Source organism: Anolis carolinensis, chromosome 2, assembly GCF_035594765.1.
Source record: "Anolis carolinensis isolate JA03-04 chromosome 2, rAnoCar3.1.pri, whole genome shotgun sequence".
NCBI classification, from domain to species: domain Eukaryota; kingdom Metazoa; phylum Chordata; class Lepidosauria; order Squamata; family Dactyloidae; genus Anolis; species Anolis carolinensis.
Window position 1 is genome coordinate 228,098,006 of NC_085842.1, and position 23,686 is coordinate 228,121,691.

General features: G+C 41.6%; 1 protein-coding gene across 3 annotated transcripts in view; it reads left to right on the top strand.

Moving 5' to 3' along the window:
* The first annotated feature begins 1,156 nt into the window (after positions 1–1,156).
* Positions 1,157–23,686, top strand: part of kiaa1958 (KIAA1958 ortholog) — an 82,381-nt gene continuing 59,851 nt past the window's right edge. Inside the window, exon 1 of one of the 3 annotated variants that reach the window (XM_008103434.3) lies at positions 1,157–1,659. The gene's annotated coding sequence lies outside the window, so the exon portion shown is untranslated. The remainder of the gene's footprint in view (positions 1,660–23,686) is intronic. The other 2 variants (XM_003216610.4, XM_016991070.2) reach the window with 2 other exon arrangements.

The following is a 23,686-nucleotide window of genomic DNA, read 5'->3' on the forward strand; positions in this document are numbered from 1 at the left end:
TTGCTCAGTGCTGTGAAATCCTCTGAGGCCCCTTCTAGACTGCCATACAAAATCCAGATTATCTGTTTTGAACTGGATTATATGGCAGTATAGACTAATATAATCCTGTTCAAATCAGATAATGTGGATTATTCGATTTGATAATCTGTATTATATGGCAGTGTAGACAGGGGCTGAGTTTCTTGAAGTTTTGCAAGGTCCTTAGCCTTCCCTGCCAAAGAATGCTGGTGCCTCACCAAACTACAACTCCCAGGATTCTATAGCACTGAGTCATGATGGTTAAAATGAGGTCAAACTGCATTAATTCTACAGTGTAGCTGAACTTGCGGATCAAAAGGTTGCAGGTTCGGGGAGCGGAGTAAGCACCCACTGTTCGCCCCAGCTTTTGCCAACCTAGCAATTAGAAAGCATGCAAATATGATTAGATCAATAGGTACCGCACCGGCGGGAAGGTAACGGCGCTGCAAGCAGTCATGCTGGCCACATGACCTTGGAGGTGTCTACGGACAACACCAGCTCTTCAGCTTAGAAATGGAGATGAGCACCAACTCCCAGAGTCGGACACAACTGGACTTAATGTCAGGGGAAAATCTTTACCTTTTTTTAACTTAATGTTCTGCCGGCCCAGGGTTGTTGTATGTCTTTCGGGCTGTGTGGCTATGTTCCAGAAGCATTCCCTCCTAACGTTTCGCCCACATCTATGGCAGGCATCCCCAGAGGTTGTGAGGCATGGATAAACTAGGCAAGGAAGGTAAAAATATATATCTGTGGAGAGTCCAGGGTGTGACATGAGTCCTTTGTCAGTTGGAAGCCAGTGTTAATGTCCTCTGAGGATGCCTGCCATAGATGTGGGCGAAACGTCCGGAGGGAATGCTTCTGGAACATGGCCACACAGCCCGAAAGATATACAACAACCCTGTGATCTCTGCCATGAAAGCCTTCGACAACACGTTCTGCTGGCCCATTTATGTTGGCTAAGTGAGACTCTACTGTTATTTCCAACAGCAACGTCCTGCTTGAAGTTGAATGCTAAGCAGGGTCAGCCCTGGTGAGTCCTTGGATGGGAGACCTCTAAAGAATCCCAAGTGCTGTAGGTGTCATTTCAGAGCATAGCTCCCTTTGAGTATCCCTTGCCCTAAGAAAATCCCTATGCAGTTCACAGGGTGGCCATAAATGGGCAGGCGAGGTGGAGGCACACTCACTCACACTCAATCAGATGTGTGTGTGGCTTCCTGTGCTGTGGATGGAGGGCCAGGGCTTGGGTTTCCGGTGGCTGATGCTCTGCTCTCTCTCCCTGTGCTTTCTTTCCTCTCTCTCTCTATCACAGAGCCTTTAATATAATCTCAACCAGGGAAGGAGCAGGAGGAGGAGGGGAGCTTTCCAGCACACAGAGACATTGTTATTCAAGGAGGAGCAACACAGAGAGGGGGAGCCTCCAGGGCCGGGGGGTGCCTGACACTTTCCCCTTTCCTATTAGACACAACAACGCTCCTTCTGGAGTAGCCTAAACAATCCCGGGCTCACCATCACACATACCCTCGCAATCTAATATTACGCAGAGATCACGGGCTCCTCCTCCTCCTCCTCCTCCTCCCAGCCATTCATCTATCCCATAACACACACAGGGCGCTTTGCATTCCTATGGAAGGAGACGTGCAGGTAGGTGGGCACGTTTCGGGGGTGTTTGTGGGTCACGTTTCGGGGTGTTTGAGGGCAATGGCGAGGGCATGTCGCTTCGGATGGGAAGGGGAAAGAAATACGCTCTGTTATTTTCCCCTCGGCCTCTTAGGCTCTTGGATATTTGAGTGAGCATCACAGCTCTCCCCTTGTTTTATTTGTGGGTCTGTAGTCGAAGAGGATGGGGAGAGAAGTGGGTAGAGGATCAAGCAGAGTGATGGGTCTGTTATGGTCTTGCCTCCTGGGGGATTTCAAAGATGCCAGAGATCCCAGACCCACACTTAGACATTGGGGAAGGCAAAATCCTTTGGAGCTTTGATAGATCCAAGTGGATCCCGTGTGTGTGCGCTTAAGTTTATTAGAGCATGAAAAAGGCAGCAAGCGCCTTGGCGGGGATGGAGGCAATGGGGACTAAAAAAAAAGGAGACAGGCATCTTTGTGTTGTCCAAGGCTTCTCCCAGGCAAGAAGAAGCCAGGACATGAAGCTGGCAAGGCCATTAATGCTAATCAAGGTTGTTTTTTTCGTGTCAGGAGCAACCGGAGTTGCTTCTGAAGTGAGAGAATTGGCCGTCTGCAAGGACGTTGCCCAGGGGATGCCCAGATTTTTTTGATGTTTTACCATCCTTGTGGGAGGCTTCTCTCATGTCCCCACATGGAGCTGGAGCTGACAGAGGGAGCTCATCCGCACTCTCCTCTGGTGGGATTTGAACTTGGCAGCCTTCAGGTCAGCAACCCAGCCTTCAAGTCACAAGGCTTTTATCTCCTAGGCCACCGGAGGCTAATCAAGGTGATTAATTACAGCATTCACACTGGCCTCCAATAGACAAGAGTTCTTTCTCCCACCCTGGACCTTCCTTGCTTAGTTTTTCCAATATACCTCACAACCTCTGAGGTTGCCTGCCACAGATGTGGGCGAAACGTCAGGAAAGAATGCTTCTGGAACATAACCATAAAGCCCGAAAAACTCACAACAACCCAGAGGCATCTTTGTTGTGATGGAGGAAAGGTGCAAGTTGGTGGCTATGGGAAAAGGATGGGGTGATGGGCAACAGTCCAGGTGAGGAGGGAAGTAAAAGCAAAGGCATCCTGGGCTGGGAAACACATCTGAGCCTTTGGTGCCCCTTGGAGAGTTGTTTGCCAGAGTTGTTTGCCATTGTAGGTGCCAAATGTGGGGCCCTTTAGTCTATCTCCACATAGGTGGCACCAGCATACATCCTGCACTTGTGCTTAATGGGATTTTATTTCTGTTTGGCTATAATATGAAGCCACTCCTTGCCCTGGGTCTGACTCCAGCTATAGGGTCATCCTGTTAATTTGTGGGGTCCGGACATGAGCAATATAACCAATGTGTTGTTGAAGGCTTTCATGACTAGAATCACTGTGTTGTTGTGAGTTTTCCAGACTGTATGGCCATCTTCCAGAAGCATTCTCTCTTCACATTTCACCCACATCTATGGCAGGCATCCTCAGAAGTTGTGAGCTCTGTTGGAAACTAGGCAAGTTGGGTTTATGTATCAGTGAAATGTTCAGGGTGGGAGAAAGAATTCTTGTCTGTTTGAGGCAGGTGTGAATGTTGCAGTTAATCGCCTTGATTAGCATTGAATGGCCTTGCAGCTTCAAAGCCTGGCTGTTTCCTGCCCGGGGGAATGATTTGTTGGGAGATATTAACTGGCCCTGATAATAATAATAATAATAATAATAATAATAATAATAATAATGTATTGTCGAAAGCTTTCATGGCCGGAATCATTGGGTTGCTGTGAGTTTTTCAGGCTGTATGGCCATGCTCCAGAAGTTTCAGGAGTAAAAGCTTCTGGAACATGGCCATACAGCCCGAAAAACTCACAGCAACCCAATAATAATAAAAAAAAACAAAGTATGGATTATTGATGTTGCAATCCCAGGTGACAGCAGGATTGAAGAAAAACAACTGGAAAAGCTGACACGATATGAGGATTTAAAGATCGAATTGCAAAGACTCTGGCACAAGCCAGTCAATGTGGTCCCAATGGTAATCAGCACACTGGGTGCAGTGCCTAAAGACTTTGGCCTGCACTTAAACACAATTGGCACTGACAAAATTACCACCTGCCAGCTGCAGAAGGCCACCTTACTGGGATCTGCACGCATTATTCGCCGATACATCACACAGTCTTAGACACTTGGGAAGTGTCCGACGTGTGATCCAATACAACAGCCAGAAGAGTGTCTGCTGTGGACTCATCTTGTTGTGTTTCAAATAACAATAATAACAATAATAACAATAATCTTTATTTCTACCCTGCCACCATCTCCCAAAAGAGACTTCGGGGTGTCTTACAAAGCGCTCGTACTGTAACAATACATACCTGACACTTTCCCTTTCCTACTAGACACAACAACACTCCTTCTGGAGTAGACTAAACAATGTCTGATTAATCATCATATCATGAGGCATCTGCAATAAATACAGATACATTAATATCAAAGAAAAACATAATTTACATAATTGTCTCCTTTCTGGAATTCCCCTGTCTTCTGAGTGTTGTTCTTTATTTACTGTCCTGATTTTAGAGGTTTTCAAAATACGGTAGCCAGATTTTGTTCATTTTCGTCTTTCTGTTGAAGACTAACTCAACCAGAGAAGTCAGCCATAGCAGAGCACTTGATGAACCAACCTGGACACAGCATATTATTAGAGAACACAGATATGCTGGACCACTCTCACAACCACCATGTCAGACCACACAGAGAAACCACTGAAATCCACAAGCGTGTGGACAATTTCGACATTAAAAAGAAACCATGAAAATGAACAAAATCTGGCTCCAAATAAGCGGCACCAGCATACATCCTGCAGTTGTGCTTAATGGGATTTTATTTCCGCTTGGCTCTAATATGAAGCGCCTCTTTGCCCTGGGTCTAATTCCCAGCTATAGGATCACCCTGTCCATTTGCTGGGGTCCGGGCAAGAGCAGTACTATTCTAAAGAGAGTATAAGCACCTGTTAGGAGTTCACAGGTGGAAAGGCTGTGAGGAGAGAGAACTTTTCCTATCTCTTTTTACTTTTACTTCCAGCCTGACTGCTGGCATTTTGTCCAGCTTCCTTTTGACCTAAAAAGACGACTATTCGAAGAAGAAGCAGAAAGAGTGGGAGAGGAGGAGTTGACTGAGAGGAAGATAACTTTATAGTTTGTTTCCTGGTGGGTCAAGAGAGAGGCTCCATCTGTAAAAAAAAAGACCACGTAAATCTTGGAACTGGGCTGCTGAAAATTTTCTAGCTTGTATGGCCATGTTCCAAAAGCATTCTCTCCTGACATTTCACCCACATCTATGGCAGGCATCCTTAGAGTTTGTGAGATTTGTTGGAAACTAGGCAAGTGGGGTTTATATATCTGTGAAAGGTCCAGGTGGGAGAAAGAACTCCTCTCTGTTTGAATGTTTCAATTGATTACCTTTATTAGTATTGAATAGCCTTTCAGCTTCAAGGTCTGGCTGCTACTGCCTGGGGGAATCCTTTGTTGTGAGGTGTTAGTTGGCCCTGATTGATTCATTTCTCGAATTCCCATTTTCTGAGTGTTGTTCTTTATTTACTGTCCTGATTTTAGAGTATTTTTAATACTGTTAGCCAGATTTTGTTCATTTTCATGGTTTCCTCCTTTTTGTTGAAATTGCCCACACACTTGTGAATTTCAGTGGCTTCTCTGTGTAGTCTGACATGGTGTTGTTAGAGTGGTCCAGCATTTCTGTGTTCTCAAGTAATAACCTGTGTTCAGATTGGTTCAAGTGCTTTGCTATGTGTTGTCAAAGGCTTTCATGGCTGGAATCGTGGGTTGTTGTGAACTGTATAGCCATCTTCCAGAAGCATTCTCTTCTGACATTTCGCCCACATCTATGGCAGGCATCCTCAGAGGTTGAGGGGTCTATTGGAAACTATGTAAGTGAGGTTTATATATCTTTGGAATTTCCAGGGTTGGGGAAAGGCCTCTTGTCTGCTTGAGGTACATGTGAATGTTGCAATTTGCCACTTTCATAAGCATTTTAATGGCCCACAGTTTCAAGGCCTAGTTGGTAGCTGCCTGGGGGAATCCTTTGTTGGGAGTTGTTAGCTGGCCCTAATTGATTCTTGTCTGTAATTCCCCTTCTTTTTGAGTCTTGCTCTGCTATGGCTGACTTCTCTGGTTGAGTTAGTCTGCAGTGCCTTTTATGTTCCTTGATTTGTGTCTGGGTAATGCTGCGTTTGGTGGTCCCTATGTAGACTTGTACACAGCTGCATGGTATACGTTAGATATAGGGGGGGGGGAACACAGTGAAGAAGAAACACAACCTAAAAACTATCTACAGACCCACTAAGAAAATCCAACAAATGCTATGTTCAGCAAAGGACAAGAGGGATCCTCCCACTTCTGCAGGAGTCTACTCAATACCATGCAGCTGTGGACAAGTTCTTTTAGCACATTAAAAACCCGCAGGTGGCATACATTTTTGTGGACCAAAGTATCTGGTGAAGTGAGCTATTGTCCATAGAAGTTTATGGACCACAATAAATACCTATGGAAGTTGCCATAAAACTTCGTTGTTCTTACCAGCTTTTATCATAACATTGAAGTTATTCCAGTAAATAGAAAAGGGGAAAGAACGAAAAGATGAAATTCCATCTTTGCATGCACATATATTCTCATTTTAAATATTTAGCATCATTATGAATGTTTTAACTTGTGTCAATTTTTTAAAAAAAACTGAAAAAATGATGCCTCTTAATTACAACTTGGCACTAGTTCTGTTGATCCTCTTAGATGAAAATCCAGGATCCCATTTAATGTGCTTGTTTATGAGCTTTGAGCATGCTGTGTTGTACATATTTTACAGTGTTGTATTAAACCCGTAGACCCTTTGAAGTATAATATAAAATAAGATAGCTTACTGAATTGATTGGTTAGCCGTGATATTTACATCATATGTGCGGCAGAGAGCCAAGATGTTGAAAAGTAGGCATGCAATATGAATCATAGGAGGAAAAATGCTAAGCTCGGTTATGTTTTTTTTGGACTTGATATTCTGTGTATGGTAGATTACCTTTTTTTGAGGCACTTTCTGGGACCTACTTCTGTCCAAGCATATTTGCATAAACTGTGCAAATTAATTGTGTGGAGAAAGCCATCCTAAGATAAGGATGCACTCTGTTATGACACTATCGATAACGACAGAGTCACTTGTAAGTCAGATGTTTGTTACTCGGGGATTGCCTGTACATTGAAATACATATCAGAGAAACATTTTTCTCCTACATTTCCTTCTCTCTGCATACACCTGAGGATACCCACTGTTTCTTGTAGCCGAGTTCATCATACTGTATTATCAGAGAAGGCTGAGCATTTCTAATATCTTAGAGGGAAGATATATTTGAAATATAGAAATCTTCTCATATTACTTATTTCAAACTCGGTCATCTTACTGCATGTCTAAAATAGTGAAGTCCATTCCCCACAAGGTTGGCAGCTACAGGATAGAAAAGATACATATTTTATTAGCTCAATTAACCAATCCCAGAATGTGCCGAATTTAGACTCACACTGAATTCTTCATCAGGCAAAGAGAACACTGCTGACATTAAAGACTGGCATAGTTCTCTTATATGTCAGTTTCTGGTTTCTTCCTCTGTTTAAAAAAAATCTTAATTCAAGCACAGCAAAAAAAAATTAGATTATATGACCCTTGTATCGGTGGGAAGATTATATTCCTAGACTTCAAGTAGTTATACAAAATTCTACTGAAATGAAGGATGCCATAGAGTTGCACTGGAAGACTTACAAAATGCCTAGTGGGGACTTATTTTGTTGAGCAAATGTATATTGTATTTCATCCCGAGTGGAAAGTACAAATTGAATGTAATAGGTTAGGTAAAGGTTTCTCGTGACATTAAGTATAGTTGTGTCTGACTTTGAGGGTTGGTGCTCATCTCAAATTCTAAGCCAAAGAGCTGGCATTATCCGTAGACACCTCCTAGGTCATGTGGCTGACATGACTGCATGGAGCTCTGTTACCTTCCTTCCTGCCAGAGCAGTACCTATTGATCTACTCACATTTGCATGTTTTCGAACTGCTAGGTTGACAGAAGCTGGGGCTAACAGTGGGAGCTCACCCCACTCCCCGGATTTGAACTGCCAACCTTTCAGCCAGCAAGTCCAGCAGCTCAGCGGTTTAACTAGCTGCACAACCGGGGGCAATTTAATGTAAATGTAAATAAATAAAGCAACATGGTATTATAGTAAACATTAATTCCCATCTAAAATGTTCCAAGTATCGTTGTACCAGATCAGAATGTTTGCCAAATACAGTGTGTCACCTTCACAATATGATGCATACGACAAAGGTTTTAAATGGGACTGGGAGAATGAATTGACTTTGTTATTATTTCATATCTGGTTCTGATCAAATGTATTTTCTTAAGATTTGCTTAAAAATTCTTCTTGATGTTACTTTAATTGGATTCTTCAAAGGAGGACTGCACTGAATTTTAATTGAATAGAATGTGGAAAAGTTATAGTAATGTGATGCCTTGGTTTGTGTGTGGGTGTGGGTATGTGTATTAGTTTCATAGTAATTCTAAGGCAGGATTCAGTCTGTATTGTGTTGTCAAAGGCTTTCATGGCCAGAATCACTGGGTTGCTGTGAGTTTTCCAGGCTGTATGGCCATGTTCCAGAAGCATTATCTCCTGACGTTTCTCCCACATCTATGACAGGCATCCTCAGAGGTTGTAAGGTCTGTTGGGAACTAGGCAATTGGGGTTTATATAACTGTGGAAGGTCCAGGGTGGGAGAAAAAACTCCTGTCTGTTGGAGGCAAGTGTGAATGTTGCAATTAATCACCTTGATTAGCACTGAAAAGCCTTGCAGCTTCAAGGCCAGGTTGATTCCTGTCTGGGGGAACCCTTTGTTGGGAGGTGTTAGCTGGCCCTGATTGTTTCATGTCTGGAATTCCTGTTCCTCACTTGACCAGTTCCCTCCTTATTATCCAATGTTTTCGCTTATCCAACTTTCTGCCGGTCCGTTTATGTTGAATAAGTGAGAATCGAATATGAGATATGGTTGCAAAACATAACCCTGCCTCTCCTTTCCATCTGATTCCAACGAAGCCAGTTTTGTCCTAAACTAGTCCCTGATGTCAGTAAGGGACTGGAGGAGGGTGAACAAACTGAAAATTAATCCAGACAGAACAGAGGTCTTGAAATGCAAATCAGGAATTCAGCATGTACTGGATAAGGTTACATTTCCACAGAAATCTTAGATTCACAGCTTGGCTGCGCACTTGGACTTGGATCTGAACCTGAATGTCTAGAGTTCAGCTGTGTCCAGGAATGCATTCAAGGAGTCAAAAGTAGTATGCCATCTGCGCCTATTTCTTGAGAAGTCAGATTTCAGTACTGTGACACATGTCTTGATTACATCAGATTTGGACTACTGTAATGTACTTTAGGTGAGATTCCCTATGGAAACTGGTCAGAAACTTCAGTTGGTTCAAAATGGTATGGTCAGTGTTGTGACTCAGCCTTTGCCTTTGTGTGACTCTGATGAGGATTCTGGGATGCAAGTGCATAATGATGGGATTCAGATTCAGGATGAGTTTCAAGATGACTCTGATGGGAATTATGGGATTCAGGTGCAGAGTGTTCCTGCTGTGGGAGATGAAGAGCAGAAAGTTTTTCCCATGGGAAGAAATGAGGTTGTTTCTGATGATGGTTTCCAGGTGCAAGAAGCAGAAGGGGTGAGTAGCTCTGATAAGGCCGAGGAAGCTGTTGTTTGGAATTCTGATGCTCCTTGTTCCCAGGCAACAGAAAGTGAAGATTTCAGTACACTTGTGAAATGGCCTTTAGCTGAAGGGGAGTTTTCTCCTGAAGTCAGATTAGGTTTGAAAACAGAGGGAGTGAAAGATAGTTTAATTAGACATTCTGGAGTGAAAGCTATCTTAATTAGTCATTCTGAGATAATCCATGAGAAGTCCTTGAAATCCAGGTGTGTTTGTCATGATCTCATGGCCTTTTGGACAGGCTTAAATTAAGTGGTGTTTACTCTGTCTGTCTCAGAGGAGTCAACATTGCTTAAGGATGGTGTTCCTAGCTTTGGCTCTTCAGTTCATGATACAAGTTTCCTGGTTCAAGTTTCCTGGTTTTGCTTATGTACCTAGAAGGGATTGCCTTGGATAAAGTTCCCGTTTTCATGCTTATGGATTTATGTTTGGGATTTTGACTCTCCTGTCTTTCTGTATTGTGACATTTTTGGATTGCTGCTATTTTGCATTCTGTACTTTACAACACTTTTGAGAAATGTCCTTTTCCCCTTAATACATGCTTTTCTTAATAAACTTTTGTAGATAATTCTATTGGACTCTGGTGTGGTGCTGAGTGAAAAGGCATCTCAAAGCTAGAGTGTAACTTTCTACTCATGACCCCTTTTCACCTGATAATTTTTACATGACCCCAGGTATACAAGTATATGAAATAGGTATATGAAATGGGTGGTGTTCAGAAACCTTTTACTATTGACAAATTTTTGTGACCCCGACATTGAGTGGGGACTCAATGTTGGGACTCAGTGTTTGGGGTTGGGACCCACAGTTTAAGAAGCAGTGCTCTAAGATATGCAGAGACGGCCTTTTCCCAGTTGTATGATCTTTACAGGTGAGATCTCAGGAGAGAGCCATCTCCGTGGCTGCTCGCAAGCTTTGGGACTCTCTTCCATGAAAAGTCCTGCTCTCTTTCTGCTGACAGGTCAAAATGTTTTTTGTGTAAGGAATTGTCAAATAGTGTTTTTAAAAGGGTGAAAGTGTGAAGGTTTTTGTATTTTTAGTATTTTAAATACTTTTTTAATCATGTAAACTTGTGTTTTAAATCAAAGTGAGTTTACGGAATTTGTATCAAAACATTGGATGAGGCACACTTCTGGCTATAAGGCAATTCACAGTTACAGAGGGAATTTAATGTCCTAATGTTCACAAACGCATTTTATTTATTTATTTATTTTATTTTTGTCCCTCCTTTCTCTCGATATAGGACTTCAAGGAGGCTCTGATTCAGTTCATCAATTGGTGTTGCTTGTTGTGTGTTTTGGGGTTATAGATCAATCTCCCACTATCAATATTGACTGTCAAAGACTTTGAAATCCTCTAATATACTGCTATAAAACACAAGTCCACCTGTACATCCTGTATAATGTCCAATACTCTAAAGCAATATAGTGCGTATTGTTGTTATTGTTTAATTATGATTTGTTATTGCGTTGTTATTGCTTAATTATGATTCAATTCGGTGAATGTGGGTTGTGTTTCAAATGTTTTATTAAGTCATGTGCGTATGTATATATTTATCAGCATTGAATTTTTGCCTTTTATGATGTTAGCTGCTCTGAGTCCCCTTTGGGGAGATGGATGAGGGATACAAATAAATAAATAAATAACAACAACAACAACAACAACAATAATCCTGGAGCTGAAATGACTGGAAAGGAAGGAGGAGACATTTCTGGCTATCCTAAACTAGTATTTAATTAATATTTTTAAAAGAATATATCCCAGCATTCACCTATTATGGATAAAAAATAGTGGATTGAAGCTGGAGAAGACATGGGCTCAAAGTTGTATCCCTTTGTACTGTCTTCAAGTCTTTAATAACTACATATACACAATGACCTCAGGCCCTTGCATAATCTGCCCCATCCCTTTCACAACCTCCTTACAGAGCTGAAATATCAAGAAAAATATGCCAGCCTTCTCCAAGGATTGTGCCAACATAGTGCTAAATTATGGGGCCCTTTTCAGCCGCAGTTAAGCCCCTGGAAGCAGCATTTCATTGAAATCAGTGGAAGTTAACTTTGGTTGAATTGCATCTGATGTTTTTACTCTTTAGTGGAAGAATAACCTGGCCTCCTCTTTCCATTAAATATCTTTTAAGATGCCTAAAGATATTGCCCTAAAACCCTATCTTGGGACAATAGTTATTTTTATCATAATTCTGACCTTTGTTCTAAACTATTGGTATTTGTGGGTTAAAAAAAGCAATTGGCAGTCCTGAGCAAAGTCTTTTGTAAGACAGAAATTATAGTGTATCAGTGTTCTAGTATGTTTCCTTGGTAACAAATATACCACACAGATTCCATAATGAGGTTCTTAGTCTGCAGGCAACTGTGTGTGTATTTCCTTGCTCAGTAACTGCCTCTTGAAATGAATACGAGGTCTTGTTTATACGACTGTTCAAACACACACTATCAAAGATAAATTACCACTGAAACATGAAAATCTTCCACCTATGGGAATATACCTATTTCTTTATATACAGAGTGATATATACATAAAAGCATCCGTGTAAATAATGTAAAATATTTATTCCGCTGGAGAGATCTTGTGTCTAAATGTATAAGATGTTTTGCTCTTTTCATCTTCATCTCTGTGTCCTAAGTATGCCATATGATAAACTTACACCTACACTGGATTACTTGCTATTGACTGTGCAATCTGATCCAATGCATGTTCACTCAGGAGCTAGATTAGTGTTCAATGGGGAATTTCGAATCCAGCTCCAGCTCTCCATGCGGGGACATGAGAGAAGCCTCCCACAAGGATGGTAAAACATCAAACATCAGAGCATCCCCTGGGCAATGTCCTTGCAGACAGCCAATTCTCTCATACCAGAAGCGACTTGCAGTTTCTCAAGTCACTCCTGACACAAAAAAGGGAGAATTGTTGCTGTTGTGTACCTTTAAATCTGACCTATGGCGACCCTAAAGATAATCTGTCACAGGATTTCTTTTCATAAGAGCTTTCCCATTGGCTTCCTCTGAGGCTGAGAGAGTGTGACTTGTCCACAGTCATTTGCTATGCTTCATGGCTGAGCAGGGATTCAAATCTTCCGTGCCAGGAATTATTACGAAAGAGACTGAAAGTAAAATACATCACTTTTGTAATGTCATTATATAAATCTATGGTGCAGCTGCCTTTGGAATTTTGTGCATTGCTCTGGTTAGCCAATCTCAAAAATGATATTGTAGGACTAGATAGGGAATTAAAACGATAGAGATTCAATGCTAATCAAGGTGGCCAATTGCAACATTCACACGTGCCTCAAACAGAGAGGAGTTCTTTTTCCTACCCTGGATATTTCACAGATATATAAACCTCTCTTGCCTAGTTTCCAACAGACCTCACAACCTCTGAGGATGCCTGCCATAGATGTGGGTGAAACGTCAGGAGAGAATGCTTCTGGAACATGGCCATACAGCCTGGAAAACTCACAGCAACCCAGTGATTCCGGCCATGAAAGCCTTCGACAACATAATAATAAAGATGTTAAAATATCTTTACAACAGTGTTTGGGGACTTTTTAGTTGTGGGAGGGAATAATACTGAAACATTTATAGAGTTATGTATGGGTTCATGCCTACTATGGCTAAATCCTAAATGCGGTGTCTCTTGTAAAGTCCTGAGAAAGGCAAAAACAAAGCCCCTCTGAACAAATAGGGTCATCATGAGTCCGACTTAAGGGTACACAACAATAAAAGGGGAAAAGGATGATAAAAATGAGAAATGAAATGGAGAATCAAAAGAAACAGGATGTATGCACAGCTGAAGGACTTGTTTGTGTGGGTCACAAATCTTGAAGTGGGTTAGAAGTCCACATAGCATCCACATGACGTCTGGGGTATCCCAGCCACAAAAGTGGTATAAAACCGGTCAATGTGGTTTTAGGAAAAATCAAGGAATGCTCTGGATCTTCCCTGAAGTTTTGGAGAGCCCCTCACTTTGGAATGGTGTCAACAGCTGGAACACATGGACCAATGCCGCCATCCTATTTTCCTGTGCTTTGCGACATGGAAAAAAAGGGAGAGTACTTCCTATTTTGCGTTTTGTGGCAGCCATAAAACAAAAGCTCTACGGCAGTGGTTCTCAACCTGGGCCCCCCAGATGTTTTTGGCCAACTGTTAGGATTTCTGAGAGTTGAAGGCCAAAAACATCTGGGGATCTCAGGTTGAGAACCACTGCTCAACGGAGATCCTAGCTGTTCCCAGCACCTTGGTTCATTGCCTAACCCTTTCTCCCCAGCCTTATCCAAGTTGTGCAGGTACCTTTGCTGACATCAGAAAAGGTTCCCAGCAACAGCCAGGACCTCATTGGATCCCTGTGGCTGCTGCTAGTGACATAAAAGTCACTGGTAAGGATGGTTGTCCTGCAAGGGTGAATCTGATTTGGACCAACTGGACAGTTGTTACCCTATTTTGCCATTACAGCAGAATGGAAATGGGCAATGCAGCTGCCCCTGGGGTAGAGTGTTGCCACTTTGGACCAGCCGCACATTCAATGGCCTATGTAGATGGGCCAAGGAAAGGCATTTGTACCACACCATCCTCACTAGTAATGGTAACACCCATGTATGTCTCTGGCTGGATCAACTCGGCCATATAATGCAGTCTGAACTGCATTATCTGAGTCTGCAGTGACCATATAATGTAATTCTAACTGCATTATATGGCAGAGTACATCCAGCCTTAGGCCATTAAAATAAATGTTTACTGTTGATTAAACCAATTGATGTAGGATAGGGAGAGGAGAACAAAACAGGTCCTATATTCCAAGATCTGATCCCAGATTTTCTGCTTTGAATTGAATTATATGAGTCTGCATTGCCAGATAATCTGGGATCAAGGCAGAAAATCCCACATCTGCTTAGAACTGGAGTATTTGATAGTGTAGACTCAGATATCTCAGTTCAAAGCAAATATTGTGGGATTTTCTGCCTTGATATTCTGGGTTATATGAAAGGTCCCTGAGGGCGCATCCAGACAGACCCTTTAATGCGGAACTTCCCGCAATAAAAAGAAGGCTGTCTAGATGACGTCCGTGAAAAACATGAATTAATTGAATTGCTCCCCCCCCCCCGCCCATGACTGTTTCAGTGCACTGGGAGAAGGAACTGGGTAGGCAAAGCAGTATCTCTTGCCTACTGTAAGTAGAGAAGCACACAGGTTCTTCTAGCATGACGTAGGATCTTGACTCTGATTCTGAGGTCATCTGTCTTCAGATCATTGTGGAAGAATGGAATATGACTTGTATTCTGAGTTAAAGCCATGATTTTCTAGGCTGGACCTACATCAAGATACCCTGAATACTGAAATCTAAGTTAAAGCCATAATTTGCTAGGCTGGTCCTACATCCATATAACCCGAATACTGACGTTTTCAAACAAGTCTAGAGAATCCTAGCACTAGTTTCTAAGAACACATTGGAATAATTCAGCCCTCCTATAAACAGTAATTAAACAAAAGTGGAATTTCTAACCTGTCCGTGGCTCCTTACACATTCTACATACATGTACAACTGCCTCTCTGTATGTAACACACTATCAGACAAAGGGATTAGTACCAACATTGTGGATATTCTGGGCTAGTTCTCACCTGAACACAGACTGTAACCTTGAGTGCATCTATTATGATTAATGTGGTTTGATATCACTTTAACTGTGATTGCTGAACACTATGGGATCCCAGGAGTTGTTGTTTTGGGAGGCAGCAATGCTTTTTGGCAAAGAAGGCTAAAAGCTTTTTAAAACTACAGCTCTCATGATTCCATAGCATTGGTATCAAACTGCATTAATTCCACGGTGTGCGTGCACCCCTTGTTTCAAAAATGCTTGGCAGATCAGTTGCTTTCTCCTGAATAAAACTGGATGACAGATGTCCTGTTTGGCAAGATATAATTGTGCTGCCACTATCTAGTAAATTTGATGGGGAAACATTTGCCCATTTACTCACAAGCAGCAGTATTGATTTGAAATCAATAGCACTGCTTCCCAGTTAAAAACATTATAGGTTTCTTTTGCAGTTCCAGTGGAATAGATGAATTGTTCTGGTTTTGAATGGATTAAATCCTGCCACTGAGCCATGTTGCTGAGTAGGCTGTATTTCTTCCTCTGTATCTATGTTTATGGTTCCACCTAACTCAATTATTCTTCCAACCAGTGTCTTTGATGAATATAGGTATAGGTAAAGGTTTCCCCCTAACATTAAGTCTAGTCATGTCTGACTCTGAGGGTTGGTGCTCATCTCCATTTCTAAGCCTGAGACACCTCCAAGGTCATGTGGCCGGCATGACTGCATGGAGCACCGTTACCTTCCTGCCAGAGTGGTACCTATTGATCTACTCAGATTTGCATGTTCCGAACGGCTAGGTTGGCAGAAGCTGGGGCTAACAGCGGGAGCTCATCCTGCTCCCTGAATTCAAACCACTGACCTTTTGGTCAGCAAGTTCAGCAGCTCAGCGGTTTAATCTGCTGGGCCACCGGGGGCTCCTTGTTAAATATAAGTCATCCCAAAGCATCACATAATATTTGAATATGCCAGTTTGGAAAAAAACAAACAAATTAGGGCTGCCTGCCTTCTAGGTACAATCAAACAGCTGTCTGGCATGGGAACATGCACAAAATTGGGTTTTATTTTTAAATTTCATTTTGGCATAAAAGCATTACATTATGCCAAGTGTGTGTTTTCTAAACAAGCTATGCATGACAGCACTGGAGTGTTGTCTTAATACAGAAAGAGACAATTTGTATGGGAGGTTGTTATTCCATGCAGCCTTAATTAACAAAAACTTGATACATTTTAAGTGAGCCTTTTAAAGCAAGCTGCATCTGCTTTAATAGATACATCTTGTTCTCTGGATATACAGGCAGTCCCCGAGTTATAAACATTCGACTTACAAACGATTCATAGTTAAGAAAGGGGATGAGACAACAAGAAGTGAGAGAAATCTACCACTCGGAAGGGAAATTCACTCCTGGAAAAGTTATCATGGGGGTTAGCACAGCGAGTTAAATCACCAGCTATAGAAAATCTTGCTGACTGGAAGGTCAGCAGTTCAGGCTGCAGGTTGGGGTGAACTCCTGCTGTCAGCCTCAGCTTCTGCTTACTTAGGAGTTTGAAAACAGCAATGTGGGTAGATAAATAGGTACCACTTTTGCAGGGAGGTAAAAGGTGTCCCTGAAGACATGCCGGCAATTCAATCAGGAAGGCATCCATGGACAACAGACTCCTCGGCATGGAAAAAATGGAACAACATCCCCTCCCCATGGCTGAGTCGAGCACAGCTTCCAGATGCCGGAGATGAAAAAAGAGGGAATCTTTGCCTCTATCTATGTACTGTCTGTCTTTGTTGTTAATTGTATAACGACATTGAATGTTTGCTGTATATGTATTCCGTAATCCACTCTGAGTCCCCTTGGAGAGATAGAGCGGAAAATATAAATAAAGTAGATCTCTATATATAAATAATAATAACTTTATTTTATAGGGTTGTTGTGTATTTTCCGGGCTGTATGGCCATGTTCCAGAATTTATTTTTATATCCCACCACCATCTCTCCGGAGGGACTCAGGGGGGCTTGTAAGCAGGACCAAGCCCAGCACCACAGAGTTTATGAACTAAAAACACATTTAAAAACATAATAAACATAGCAATCTGATTAAAACAATTAAAACAGCAGAATATAAAAATATCCATTACAACAAATCAAACAAACCTCAATAACCTATCACCAGAACCAGAAATAAGATGGGCAAAATCAGAAATTAGAGCGGGCCAGAGCTTGGGTAAAGTGCTGAGTTTATAAAAAGTGTCTCCACTGAAGTTTTCTTGCCAATCCTTGTTTCCACAACAAGCTAAATCTTTCAAAATACAATTCTCATGTGGACAGAAAGTCGGGGCGAAATCTTCTGAACAGAGGAACAGACTGCAAAATAAACACCACAGGATTGTTAACCCTTCCCTATGCAATCCAAAGCTGTGTGTGTGTGTGTGTGTGTGTGTATGTATTTGTACCTGTTCTGACTTACATATCATTTCAACTTAGGAAAAAACCTACAGAAACTCTCTTGTTCATAACTTGGAAACTGCCTGTATATGTTATTTGAACAATGGTTATCTGTTTTGCCTTAAGCAGCAGTGGAGGCAATGCAGCAACTTGAGATATAAAGATGGTATTATGGCAGCAAGGTGACCATCCTTCATTGAACAGATTGGTTGCTTAATTGGTCCAGGATCATTTTGTTCTTCTGTGAATGAGACCTATTAGGGTTATTCGAAACAGGGTTATTTGTTACTGGTAATTGCCAGCCATTGTGGTCTTCATGCATCCTCCGGTATATCAGATGAATAGCAGTGGTTGGTTATTGCCCACATGTTTTTCTTCTGAAAAGGATTTCTATCAACTTTGGAAGACAGGATGTTGGGCCAAACAAGCCTTTGGTCTGCTACAGCACAACCCGTATCTCCTTATGGTGCATTTATGTCATGCCCTCCAGCTGTGCCAATTTGGCAAGAGCAAATATAATTAATCCTTTGTTATCCCATTTTGGAGCCCTTGGTGGTGCAGCAGATTAAACTGCTGAGCTGTTGAACTTGCTGAATCCGGGGAGCGGGTTGAGCTCCCGCTGTTAGCCCCAGCTTCTGCCAACCTAGCAGTTCAAAAACCTGCAAATGTGAGTAGATCAATAGGTACTGCTACAGCGGGAAGGTAACGACACTCCATGCAGTCATGCCGACCACATGACCTTGGAGGCGTCTATGGACAACGCCGGCTCTTCGGCTTAGAAATGGAGATGAGCACCAACCCCCAAAGTCGGACTCGACTAAACTTAATGTCAAGGGGAAACCTTTACCTTTACATTATTCCATTTTGCCTAGCTACTCTTCAGATGCCCTAGTTTCTCTGTCCTCCTCTCACATTTTCCTTTCGTCTTCAGTTTACTTCAATCGGTACCACCTGAATTTGAAATGCAAGTAAAGTACAGTCACACACACGTATACACTCTCACACACACGTATACACTCTCACACACAAATACATTTCAAGTTTCCTGCCAAGCTCTTTAAGCTACACTTGGAACTGTTTTGAATGATCATTAACATAATACTCAAGTTTCTGTTACAGAAACCAGGAGGGCATTGCCTTGTCATGTAAAATTCAAGTGTTGCTCTATTCTCTTCTTAATTACTCACTCAAACTGTGATAATGCGTAGTAAATCCTGAAAGCTAATGCAACAATGTCATTTCCTCGATAGGCATAATTGTAGGGCAGCGTCTCATAGGCTAAACTGCAGAAATGTTGTTGTGCTTTACAGTACCAATGAAACGGTTTTGTTGTCTCTGGACTGGGTTTTCGGGGGATGAGCAAGGAAAACAACAGATTTGTTTCCATATAGCTTGATCCATTATAGTAGCATGCTGGAAAGTATTTGCGTTGGTGGCACATTCTATTACCTTTACATTTTCCAGACATTTAAGAGAGGCAACTGAGAAGGCAGCAGCAGATAAACAATCTAACATGTAATTGCATTATTGCTAAGGAAATTTAATTCAGTCTTCGGCTTTGAGTTTGGACAGATGAGTTGCATTCAGTTTGAGATAGGCTAATACGTGCGATGCAGTTTCAAGTAAGCTGTTACAGAATGAAATGGATTTTTAAAAAACATTAGGTATGTATTATTTATTGTATCTGATGCAAATGTCCAGCAGACACCTGATATCACCACCATCTGCATGCAACTAGATATGCCGTATCTTAGTAGCAGAAGTAGAATGGATGCTATTTTAAGTTTCTCCACAAAGGCAGGTAATATTCCTGTTGATTTAGTATATTTGTCCATTAAAAATTGATTCTCTGGGATACAATTCAACACTAAAATATCATTAATTAACATAAATTAAAATGAGTGTTTCGCTCTGGGAATGTGTACTAAAAATGCGGCCCGATTGTAAAGTTGTAAAAAAATCTGGGAGTGTTTATTAATTTGTCACTGCTGAAAATGACCCGAATTTCTGTGGTTTGAAGCATCTTTTATCAGCTTTGGCTGAGTACTCCAGTTGCAGCCTTATCAAGGATACATCTACACTGCAGAATTAGTGTAGGATTTGCAGTTTTTTCAAGGTTTGTAGCTTTCTCTCCCAAAGCATGCAACTCCCATTATTCTACAGCAGAACTTTTTAAATATTTCATGTTGGTGACACACTTTTTAGACACACATCATTTCGCAACACAGTAATTCAGTTTTACTAGCAAACCAGAACTTAAACCAACCCCTTACAAGAGATATGGACACATACATAAACTGTAATGACGAAATGTATGGGGACACCACATATCTCATGAAAACCTTTCATTTGTATTTTAAAAACTCACTCAGCTATGAGTGAGGCAATCTCTCATAGCTGAGTATAATTGTCTTCCAAAAGTAGAGTTTTGGCAGTGTGCCCGTAGGTGACTGTAGAGACCTATTCTGGATCCACATGGTCTTTCACAAATAATAATAATAATAATAATAATAATAATAATAATAATAATAATATATTCATATTCTGTCCTATCTCCCCAAGGGGACTTAGGGCGTATCACAGTACACATACACGGCAGACATTCAATACCGTTTGGACAGACAGGACAGAACAGACCTGAGTCCCCTCAGGTGAGAAGGGTGGGATAAAAATGCTGTAAATAAACAGACAGAAAAAGGTATGTTGTGTCGACGTTCAGATTTTGGCGCCTTGGAGGTTGTGCTCAAATCTAAACACAGGGGTGCTGTCGCTTGATCCTCTATGACAAAGAGCCATTAGGACTTCCTCCTTCCTTTTGATCACTGGACATGGTCTTTTTCTTTTATAGTGTCGTAAAATGTCCCCCCCCCCCCCCACTTAGCGGTACCTAATTTCTCTACTTACAGCTCTAAACTGTTTTTGAACTGCTTAGATCAGGGGTCCCCAAACTAAGATCTGTGGGCCGGATGTGGCCCTCCAAGGTCATTTAGCTGGCCCGTCCTAAACTTTAGACTTAGGGTTGACCTAAGTCTGAAACGACTTGAAGGCACACAACAACAACAACAATCCTAATTTTGGACTATTTCATCATAGTTCAGCCCCCCAACAGTCTGAGGAACCGTGAACTGGCCCCCCACTTTAAAAAGCTTGAGAATCCCTGGCTTAGATAAACAGTGAGCTGGGCTGATAGTCGGGAGCTCACTCTGACCCGGGGTTTCAAACGGGCAACCTTTCGGTTGGTAGATCTTATTGCTGCTGGCGATTTACATGCTGTGCTAAAGCCTGGCCCTTAGCACAGAGCACATATATTTCCAGATGGACGGCAGTCACAATGAGGGTTTGATTGAGGTTTCTTTCTTTTGAGATGTTTTTCCCTTTCGCCTTCTATTCGTGCCTCTTCAAAATCCACAGCACTATTGGTGACAGCTGACCTCCAAGTTAGGATGCTTCAGAGCCAGAACTTCCCAGTTCTCTGTGTTTATTCTACGTTTTTTAAGGTTAGCTTTAAGCTCAACTTTAAATCCACCAGCATTCTGTTTTCCATTCTTGAGCTAAGAGTAAAGTAACTGTTTTGGGAAACGGTGATTGGGAATTGGGACAACGTGGGCAGTCCAGAAAAGTTAATGACGGAGAATAATTAGTTCCATGCTTTGCTTCTTCCAGAACACTGACATTTGTCTGGCTGTTTTCCCAAGAAATTTGCAGGATTTTTGGAGGCAATGCTGATGGAATCTTTCCAGAAATTGAGTGGCGTTTGTAGATGGTCCATGTTACACAGGAGTACAACAGAGTTGGACAGTAGCTTTATAAGCAAGCATGTTGTTATCCCTTTGAATGTCCTGATCCTCAAACACATTTGATTTGTAAGATAATAACATACGTTTCCAAGATTTTCCAAGGGGAATATACTAGGGCGCCAAACTAATCAGCACCTGTGCTGCGTAAAAATGCATGCAAGTGCGTTTTGCTTATTTCACATAAACTCAGATGTTTTTCGTAATGTTTGTGCGACACACCTGCACACTGCAGCTGACACACGAATGTGTCGTGATTCACAGTTTGGAAAGCTCTGAGCCATGGTTGTTAAAATGGTGTCAAAGATGTTTTAGTTTTGGAGTTAGGTGATCCCTTGTTGTCCGAATATGATGGCCCTCCAAGTGTAGTGTCTTGGTGGTGGATACATGGGTTACTGTGGATCCCTATTCTTGACCCGCATATTTTTCCATAGTGAGTTCATCAGTTTCTAGGTGGAAGGCGGTCCTGTCAGGGTGGGCTTAATGCGCCTTCCTCTTGGCACATTTCTCCCTTTCGCCCTCCATTTGTGCCTCTTCAAATTCCACAGCACTGGTAGCCACAGCTGACCTCCAGTTAGAGCACTCAAGGGCCAGGGCTTCCCAGTTCTTGGTGTCTATGCCACAGTTTTTAAGGTTAGCTTTAAGCCCATCTTTAAATCTTTTTTCTCATCTACCTGTATAGATGTATCCTAAGATGTAGCCACAGTTGTCCATAATCCTGCCACAACCAATTTAATTTTTGCTATGCTGTGGTTAGGTCCAGCTCGAAAAATGTTTTGGGAACTTCAGTTGGATCGAAATACATCTACACGACTGGGCAGTTTGATCACTTTTGTGTTTGCTTTATTAGTAGCAATGATCCCAGGCTTTTTCCAGATAAAGCGAGAGATCTCGTTTGAGCTTCTGAATTCTTGGAATCTTTCCTAAAAGTCTGGAATGTGTACATATTGAACCTTTAAATGCCTTGGTCCAAGTGTATCCCTTTCGAAATGTGAGGCTTGCAACCATCAAAGAAAGAACCTTTTCAGAATTCACACCTCAGTTATAGAGCAGCTTCCTCAAAGAGGGCCAATTTATAATTTCTTTGAAATCCCAAATCTGGTGAACATGCTTCAGAAATCACTAGAGGTGTGTGTATGTGCTTGTATGGGAGCAAATATAGCCCTCCAAGTTCTCCAACGGAACTTATGTGGTCTCCTAGCCTTCCATGGTTGTCCACTCCTGTTTTAAAAATACATGGTATATTCACCCAGCTTTAAATAAATAAATGCATAGTATGTAAAATCAGTCAAGGAGCCCAAAAATCTTAAAGGCATCAGATCCCATCTGATCGTGGTAGGTAAACAGGGTTAACTCTAGGTAGTACTTGCATGGAAGACTCCCAATGAATACTGGGTACTGTGGGCCATATTTCAGAGGGGGAAACTGGCAAAACCACCTCTGAGTATTCTCTACATAAGAAAGCCCTTTGACATTCATGTGGTTATAATAGCTGGTGCTATGGATTAAATCTTTGTGCCAGCTGAACTGCTGACCTGAAGATTGGCAGTTCAAATCCGTGAGATGGGGTTTGCTCCCATCTGTCAGTCCCAGCTTCCCATGCGGGGACATGAGAGAAGCCTCCAACAGTATGGTAACACATCCGGGCATCCCCTGGGCAACGTCTTTGTAGATGGCCAATTCTCTCACACCAGAAGCAACTTGCAGTATATTCTCAATTTGCGTCTGACACGATTTTTAAAAAGTGGTTATAATAAATCAACAGGCAACTTGAAGGTTACCATGCCAATGACCTAATTCACAGGTTTGTTCTAAAAGTAAATGTGTGTAAGGAATTATTTACAGATGAAGATGGCAATGGCTGGTGCACAAGGACTTTAGAATTTGAGATTTCTCTCTCTTTAAAAACATTGTGTCTGAAATATTATGGAACAGAGAAGATACCAGTGACCAAGGACAGAGTAATTGATAACCTTTGAGCCAAAGTCGTGTTCTCTGTTTTAATTGTATGTGTAAATGTTATTGTTTTGTTTATATTTTTATGTCATTGAATGTTTGCCATGTTTTCATTTATATTTGGAAGCCACCTTAAGTCCCTTTACATAGAGAGGTGTGGATTAGAAATATATTCGTATTCTTCTTCTTCTTCTTCTTCTTCTTCTTCTTCTTCTTCTTCTTCTTATTATTATTATTATTATTATTATTATTACAGAAACAAGGATAGCAATGTGTTAATTTTTTAAAAATCAAAATATTGCAAATAATCCAGTATAAAAGGTTTATAATCCAAAATATAATTCAAGTTTCAGTGGAAGCTAACGAGTATCCCAACATGCAAGGCCATGGCTTTTAATTTCCTGTTCATGTAAACAAAGGCTGCTGATTT